Source organism: Lineus longissimus, chromosome 18 (genome assembly GCF_910592395.1).
Source record: "Lineus longissimus chromosome 18, tnLinLong1.2, whole genome shotgun sequence".
NCBI classification, from domain to species: domain Eukaryota; kingdom Metazoa; phylum Nemertea; class Pilidiophora; order Heteronemertea; family Lineidae; genus Lineus; species Lineus longissimus.
This window is the reverse complement of record NC_088325.1, coordinates 4,400,890-4,409,727: the sequence shown is the minus strand read 5'-3', so window position 1 is coordinate 4,409,727 and position 8,838 is coordinate 4,400,890.

Here is an 8,838-nt window from a genome sequence, read left to right as displayed (position 1 = left end):
CTGGTGGCGGTGGTATGGGCGGCGGAGCAGCGAACAAAAACATCCTAATTCTCTCCATGGTTAAAGTAGCGTGAGGCCAAGCGACTGCTGGCCAACACAAACCATGGCAATTAAATGTTATCAATAATCAATTCAATTTCGGACAAAGGAATGATATTTTATTGACTATTTTCAACGCGTGTCTAATCATGTCACCACAGGGATAAGGCTAGACGCATAATAAAGGAAAATTACATGAACCTTCCCATATGGGCGGTCTATTGCCACTGAATGCAATTATCCAGTGCAAAGATCATTGTTACATGGCCGGCCTCCATTCAGAACTTGGAAAGTAAAGGTACTCCACGTGACATGTGAAGGCCTATTAGATTAATCCTACTACGCGTCCATGGACGTTGATTTTGGTTCCCGTCCGTCCCTTACGTTCTGTTATGAGACAGACCTATTAGGTCTGTCTCATGATAGAACGTTCGGGACAGACGGGAACCTAAGAAGTACCTAATTCAACGTACCATGCTTGTTACCTTTGATGCTATTGGTTACACGAGCATTACCACCAGGGCTGCGCTGCTGTGATGAATACATACGTAAGGTCCTTCTTCTGATTGGTGGTCACCAAAGCACATTAGGAACGCCCACCTATACATACAATAGCTTTTTGACAACGTGCGTTGGTTAACTGTCAATGAAGGGAAATCGATGTTACCGATGTTACCGAATAGGCCTTGTTATAGACAAGCGGTCAATTATTGATAAAAGCCTGGTTGGCTCGTATTAACCAAATTGAGTGTATTTTTTATCTAAGTAGTTACTATGCAAAAGAAAGCGGTTCATTGTTGGACTGTGGCTGAGTAACAGTAACAAGTTATGACTATGATAAGGTGGGGATCCTCAGTCTTTGGGATCTCGATTGCGTGTACCGTTCCATCTATCGCCCCAACAGCATCTGGAATAGTATCCCAGTTGCCCCGCAGTTGTTCCCACTCTTCATCGGTCGGCCATGTTATACCGTCTTGAAAATAAGTCCACAAAACATCTGTCATAAAATAAAGTTCCCTGCAAACAGATTGCTTGCTGATATCAAACATTGCACTCATCGCAACAATGTCCGGATATTTCTTGATCCAATAGAAAAAAAGTAGTAAGCGGTTCTCCACCGACAGCAAATGATCTCGGTACCGTCCTGGCCTGTTTTCGAGAAGGGGCGTAATGTCCTCTACGAGGTGCTGGAAAGAGGCCACTGTCTCACCTGATAGATACCAAAAGTCCATCTGGTGGTTTCTAATCCTGGTAAAGACGTCGTTACCACCGTATGGACTATTTGGTTGATTGGTGAGAACTTCATCAAGTCTTGGAGGCAACGGAGGCGGACGCACTTCTAAATTATGAAATGCTGGTGTAAGCAAAACTGGTGGCGGTGGTATGGGCGGCGGAGCAGCGAACAAAAACATCCTAATTCTCTCCATGGTGAAAGTAGCGTGAGGCCAAGCGACTGCTGGCCAACACAAACCATGGCAATTAAATGTTATCAATAATTAATTCAATTTCGGCCAAAGGAATGATATTTTATTGACCATTTCCAATGCGTGTCTAATCATGTCACCACAGGGATAAGGCTAGACGCACAATAAAGGAAAATTACATGAACCTTCCCATATGGGCGGTCTATTGCCATTGAATGCAATTATTCAGTGCAAAGATCATTGTTACATGACCGGCCTCCATTCAGAACTTGGAACGCAAACGTACTCCACGTGACATGTGAAGGCCTATTAGATTAATCCTACTACGCGTCCATGGACGTTGATTTTGGTTCCCGTCCGTCCCTAACGTTCTGTTATGAGACAGACCTATTAGTCCGAATGACCATAAGTCCGAAAGGAATGTAAAATGATCCACAAGTCCGAAGGTCCATTAGTCCAAAATCCCATTTTTAAGTGCGTGTATGTTATTCTTAGTTGCCCGTCTATGTAGCATCAATAATACGCGGAATCATCAAGTAGAGCCTACATGGAAACACGATTCTGCGAATCACCTTGACCCAGCATCATGCGATTTTCTGTGCAGGTAGTCATTTTTTAGCATGGCGTACGTGACAAGAGGGCTAAGGAAGGACTCAAAAGTTATAATTTTCAATGACTTCTGCTACCATCGTAACAAGAATGCCACGGAAAAGATATACTGGCGATGCTGGAGGGCCCCATGTCGAGCGGCACTGGAAACCAACTCATTCGATTTAGAAAAACCAAATCCTGAAATTGCTACATCAATATGCAATAGTGGTGTTGGTAATTCTGTATCAGATAGGTAGGATGGATAGTTGCACATCAGCAAAAAATAGTTTGGGGAGTTATGTAATGATTTCCTTGCAGTTCTGGGTGTTTGAAAAATCTTCGGGGGGGGGGCATTTTTTGCCATTCGGGTTATTTTCAAGTGAAAATTGTGGAATACACAGGCATGATATTCAGTTTTACTTATTTCCATTGGAAAGATGAGGTATTTCTTTACAAGTATCAATACTTTTTTTTGGGGGGGGGGGGGCTATTGCTCGTGGGGCGAAATGTGCATGGGGGGTTGAGTATCGGTTAAAATTGGGGAGCGGGTGTATTTTGGGGGATTTTCACCCTTTTCGTCCATCATATGAAATAATAACTGGCCAATAAATAGTATTTATTACCATTGAAATCAGAAGAGAACATATCAACGAAACTGCACAAAAAAATGATGGGATAATCTCTTCAAGAAAAATTTTTAATCTTAATTTTAATCAAGGGGTAAAATCGAGGGAACGCTGCCTGGTGTACAACGTGTACAGCGCACATTGTTTTAGGATCCTGTGACGGGTATACCATTTTTCACCGACTAATTTTTCCTATCTTAGAGTTCCTTTTTCATAAAATGTTCTGCTTCCGTATATTGTATGACTCTGCAACTGCGCATGTTCTGCTACCAAATGTTATAGATAATCTAATTCCTTACTTTCTTTTTTAGACGCATTTTCTGACGAAGGAATCGGAAGCAACGTGTTTCTCAAAAATGGTTGTTGTTGCGAATACTACGAACCCCAGATCTCGTGTTTGTCTCGTATTTCGATCGTATTCTGTTTCAGCATCGAAATCTTTCGTAAATCAGTAGAGGTTTCTAATCGCCTTAGACTCCCTGCGGCTAGAGATTCTCGTAGTTTTTCGAGTTTCGAAACTCGACCTTAAAACGACATTTTACGAGAAAACTCGATCGCATTTGGTGGGATTAACGATTTACCTTGAAATCTCTAGGGGGCGCGTTATGGAAAAGCAAATAGCTGTTTTGTGCCCAACCTTCAGTTCAAAAATACACCAAAGATACTGCTTGACAAAATTAGAGTTGACATTAAAATATGCTGTGGGAATTCAATGTAACCCATGATTTTCCTCAAAAATCGATAATATATAGGAATGATAGAGATCGATTTGTTTTTGGACGTTTTATCTTATAAAGTTTTGTTTCGAAGGCCCATACATCGAACGAGTGATATCCAGATGCTGCGATAAAAAAGTATATGCGAAGAGCTTGTACATATGGAAATTAGGAATGATAGTATTCAAGGTCTACAACAAGATTCTTTTCAATAGAATCCGTGATCAAGTCGATCCACTCCTGAGAAATAACCAGGCTGGCTTCCGGAGGGGAAGAAGCTGTATCCAGCAGACACATACCCTACGAAGGATTATGGAGGGCTTCCAGGACCAACAACTCCCACTGAATGTCACTTTCATTGACTTTAGGAAGGCCTTTGACTCCATCAACAGGACTGCTATGTTTGCCATCCTGCGCAGCTATGGAATCCCGAAGAAGTTAGTGGACGCCATAAAGGTCCTGTACACAGACTCCCAAAGCGCTGTAACAGTCAATGGTGACATCTCGGAAACCTTTGGTGTCACGACCGGAGTGCTCCAGGGTGATGCTCTTGCTCCATTCCTATTCATCATCTTGGTAGACTACCTGCTGCAAAAGGCCACCTTAGGTGGTGACAGTGGAGTTGTAACTCATCCCCGCCCTTCTAGGCGATATCCTGCAAGGCGGCTCAATGATCTGGACTTTGCAGATGATATCGCACTCTTGGAGTCTATAACACCACACGCACAGCATCAGATCGACAGAACGACGGACAGTGCCAAAGACATCGGATTGATGATAAACGTCCCAAAAACAGAGTATATGACACGCCACTGCGATACAAGTACACCACTAAAAGTATATGGAGAACCCATACAGCATGTGACTGACTTCAAGTATCTGGGCTCCATGATGGACTCAAGTGCAGCTGACCTGAAGAGAAGACAAGCCCTCGCCTGGTCTGCCTTCTGGAAGCTCGAGAAACTCTGGAGAAGTTAAACCATATCGATCAGTACAAAAGTGCGCCTCTTCACTACCACCTGCCTCACCGTACTGTTATACGGATGTGAGTCCTGGGTGATTACCAAACACATGGAAAACAACATCAATGCGTTTGCAACATCATGCTACAGGATCATGTTAAATATCAAGCGGACCGACCATGTATCAAATACAACAGTGTACTCACTGGTGAAGTGCACCCCCCTAATAACGTAACACGTAACATCTTCAACATGTTGATCGACTCCACTAAATCCGCTTACTTCAACAGGCGGATTGAAGAGGCGGACGGTAACCTGAGAGAGAGGCAAAAACTCTTTCAGAACATTCTCCACACTAGTCGTGAAGTAAAACTTCCACAGCACTTGGACCAAAGGGAACTGGCTGACAAGTTTGCCAACTTCTTTCATGACAAAGTGAAGAAAATCCGCTCGGGGTTACCTACCGTCGACAAGGATGTTGTGGATAATGCAGTACTCGCCACCAAGAACCATTCGTTTACCGTTTTTGAGCCTGTCACCTGTGATGAACTCTCCAGTGTTATGAAGAAATCGCCCACGAAACCATGCCAGTTGGATCCACTTCCTACCTGGATGATTAAAGCAACGCTTCCCGAGGTTGTAGAGGTGATAAGGGACATTGTCAATTCTTCGATGAAAAGTGGTGACGTGCCCGAGCAGATGAAAATTGCTCTAGTGTCACCCCTACTAAAAAAGCCGTCACTCGTTCCTGAAATCTTACAAAACTATCGACCAGTTAGCAACTTATCCTTTTTGTCGAAGGTACTTGAACGTGTTATTGCAGCCCGGTTGAATACGTACATGGACACTCACAACCTTCACGATGCCTTCCAATCAGCCTACAAGGCTAAGCATAGTACTGAATCGGCATTACTGAGGGTCCAGAACGATATTCGCAACATGGTTGATAAACATGGTGCAGCTGTATTAGTGTTACTAGATCTCAGTGCCGCGTTCGACACGGTCGACCACGAAGTTCTCCTCTCGCGTCTACAAAATCTCCTTGGTATCGACGGTATCCCGCTAAAGTGGTTTCGTTCATATCTGGCGGGGAGGACGCAACATGTGTGTATCAGCGGAAAGATATCAGCGCCTCAAACACTCAATTATGGCGTACCACAGGGGTCAGTATTAGGCCCCATCCTTTTCCTGGTCTACATCCTGCCACTTGGTCCCCTTATCGATGGTTTTGGCACCCCTAGGCACGGATACGCGGATGACAATCAGTTGTATGTAGCACTTCCTGTCACTCAGGCCGCTTCAAGGATCATCGACCTCGAGATCTGTCTCGTTGATATTCATGACTGGCTTACTGTTAACAAGCTCAAAGGAAATCCTTCTAAAACAGAGATCGAACTCTTTGGCTCACAGAGAGTAATCGATTCACTGAACGTTAAATCACTTGTAGTCGCTGGCGTCCAGGTCACTCCGTCCAGTGGCCCTGTGCGGAACCTCGGAGTGTATTTTGATCAAACTCTTTCTATGGCATCACACATAAACTACATCGTCAAATCTGCAACTTACCACTTGCGCAATATTGGTCGCGCTCGCAAGCTCCTTACAACTGCAGCAACGAAAGAGCTAGTGCACTCACTGGTGATGTCTCGTTTGGACTACGGAAATAGTTTGTTAGCTGGGGTTAATGAGCAACTCCTGCACAAATTACAACTAGTGCAGAGCCGTGCAGCAAGAATAATTACAAGGACTCCACTACGTGAGCACATAACACCCGTTTTGAGAACTCTCCACTGGCTTCCGATACCATATCGTATCGATTTCAAGGTTTTACTCATGGTGTTCAAAGCCAAAAACAACATGGCTCCATCATATATCTCGGACATCCTGCCATCGTATGTCCCAGGGCGATCCCTGAGATCGGATAACCAAGAGTTGTTGGTGACTCCCAGGTATCGCCTTGAGACATTTGGTGGCAGAAGCTTTACAGTTTATGCCAGCAAATTATGGAACTCGCTGGACACTAACACCCGCAACAGCTCCACCGTCAGCGAGTTCAAAAGAAGATTAAAAACCAAACTATTTGAACAGTGTTTTTGTTAAGCGCAGCTGAGCAATTTTTCTAATTGGATTTTGCGCTATATAAATGCTATTTGTATGTATGTATGTAATACATTGTGTGCACCTCCGCCAATTGACGCTCCTGGGACACATTTTACGGATGCCAAGCAATGAGCAAGCTAGATTGTATGCACTATACCAACCGACGCACGGCAGGAGACGCCCTGGCCGCCAGAGAATGCCTTATCTGACGTATATCAAATCTCTCATAGGACCGCTGAACCTAAAACAAATTGAGGAATTGGCCCAGGATAGGGTTGGTTGGAGGAAGCTTGTGGCCGCCTGCTGCGCAGTCGATCGATGATGATGATGAGTATTCAACAGCTGAAAGCAAAATACGAACTTCCACAGTTGGAATACCAAGTTCGACCTCTTACTTTAAAATGGGAACAGTCGGTACCTCTAATCTGTCAGTAAGCTATACGGTTGTAAAAGTATTTGAAAACACTGGCATTTTGTAATTTTGTTCATTGTTCGAAAGTTTGACAGTGATTTTTTGACACCTTGAAGCACGGTGGCAGGCAAGTGGTTACAGTGCCAAACATCAGACACATTCGGATCATGATTTCTTAAACCTTCAAACCTTCGTGGCCGCACTTTAACCTTTTCATTTTCAAAGGTGAAATTTATCTACTTGTCCGGAAATCCTGGGCCCGGTTGTTCAAAGCACCGATATCTCTTGTCGGTGGATAGTTTGCCGACACACCACCGATAACTTTAACCACCGACAGTTTTGGGTTGTTACTAGAAGCTCCGACAAGCTCTAACTGCCGACAAAACCACCATATATTTAACGGTGCTTTTGAGCACCGATAAACCTAAAAAACCACTGACAACTCTTGTTGTCAGGCATTCTCAGAAACAAAATGGCCGCACACAGAATGCTCCTGTTTCCCAATTTGATGAAAAAACCCAAAACTTTCCGGCATAGAGAGAATGATTTGGATATATATGATGATGAAGGGTTAAGAAAACGATATAGATTCAGCAGGCTAAGTATTATTTACATCACTGACTTGATAAGGGCCGACAAACTGGAGAGGCCTATACCAGGCGAAACAAAAGCCTCTCTGCTGAAAGGAAAGTGATGTTAGCCCTTCGCTTCTACGCCTCAGTGTATTTTCTCCAAATCGTTGGAGATTTACAGGGATACGATAAGGGCACAGCAAGCAAAATTGTCGTGGCAGTTAGTAATGCCCAGGTTGGCATCAAAAATGACTTTATCAAATGGTCCACAGAACAGGACGAGTGCAGAAAAATTCACACAGGATTCTATGAAATGGCTGGGTTTCCAGAAGTCATCGGATGCGTTGATGGTACCCACATTAAGATACAGTCACCATCAACCCCAGTGTGGTTTCGTGAAAATGGAGAAGGCCCTAATAAACCGACCTACGAGTCTTGCTTCGTCAACCGTAGGCAGTACCACAGTATCAACACACAGGGAATATGTGACCACAGAGAGGTAAGTTGCACACAAAGGCCTACTGCTTGTACTCCCCAGCAGTAAGTGAAATGAGTGTGAGTGTATGTTAACCACTGACTGACTTGTGTACATCATGTACATGTACATCATGTACATCATGTACATAGACTGTCACCGCCTACACTACACTCGCTCATTTCATGATTTCTGTGGATATTGGGCACCTGAAAACTCATCAAACGCACAGAAAAGCGCTTTGTAAACAGACATCCACTTATATACTGCGTACCTACTCTCCCAGATCATGAATTTGGAAAGAAACCATGCGATTTTGTTTGTCAGAACAGTCATGACAGTCATGACAGTGTGTGATAGCACAAATTTCCTGGCATATGGGATGACATATCTTTCAAAATCGTAACTACAGTGTGATTCAAAAAACATTTTTTTATCAATTTCTGTATAATATTTATCTAAACTAAAAATCTAATGAAAGCTTGATCTATGAATAGGTCCTGCGATGCTTATCATTCTAATGCTCAATCAAAAAAAACTTAAAGAGGGACTATGGGCAGGAGCAGGAAGCTATTAAATTGTCCACCTTCAGAAGACTTACACAGTTAGTGCACTGGGTCATGTTTGATTCAGCACTAAATATATTCCTCATACAAGGGTGAATATGTTTGACGTCCTGTGAGATGGGAGAGACCCGTATTGACCACTGTGTGTAACTTCATCTTGCCCCTATCCTATTCTTTGTGTGACTGTGGTACTTATCACTGCCCAAGGATCTCTATAAGGATATTTATATAAAACTACTAAACAATATGTTTAACTTATTGCAGGGAAACTTATAAATGTGGTAGCTCGCTGGCCTAGAGCCACACATGACTCCCACATCTTCAAGGAGATCGAAATCGGACAGCACCTCTCCGAGAA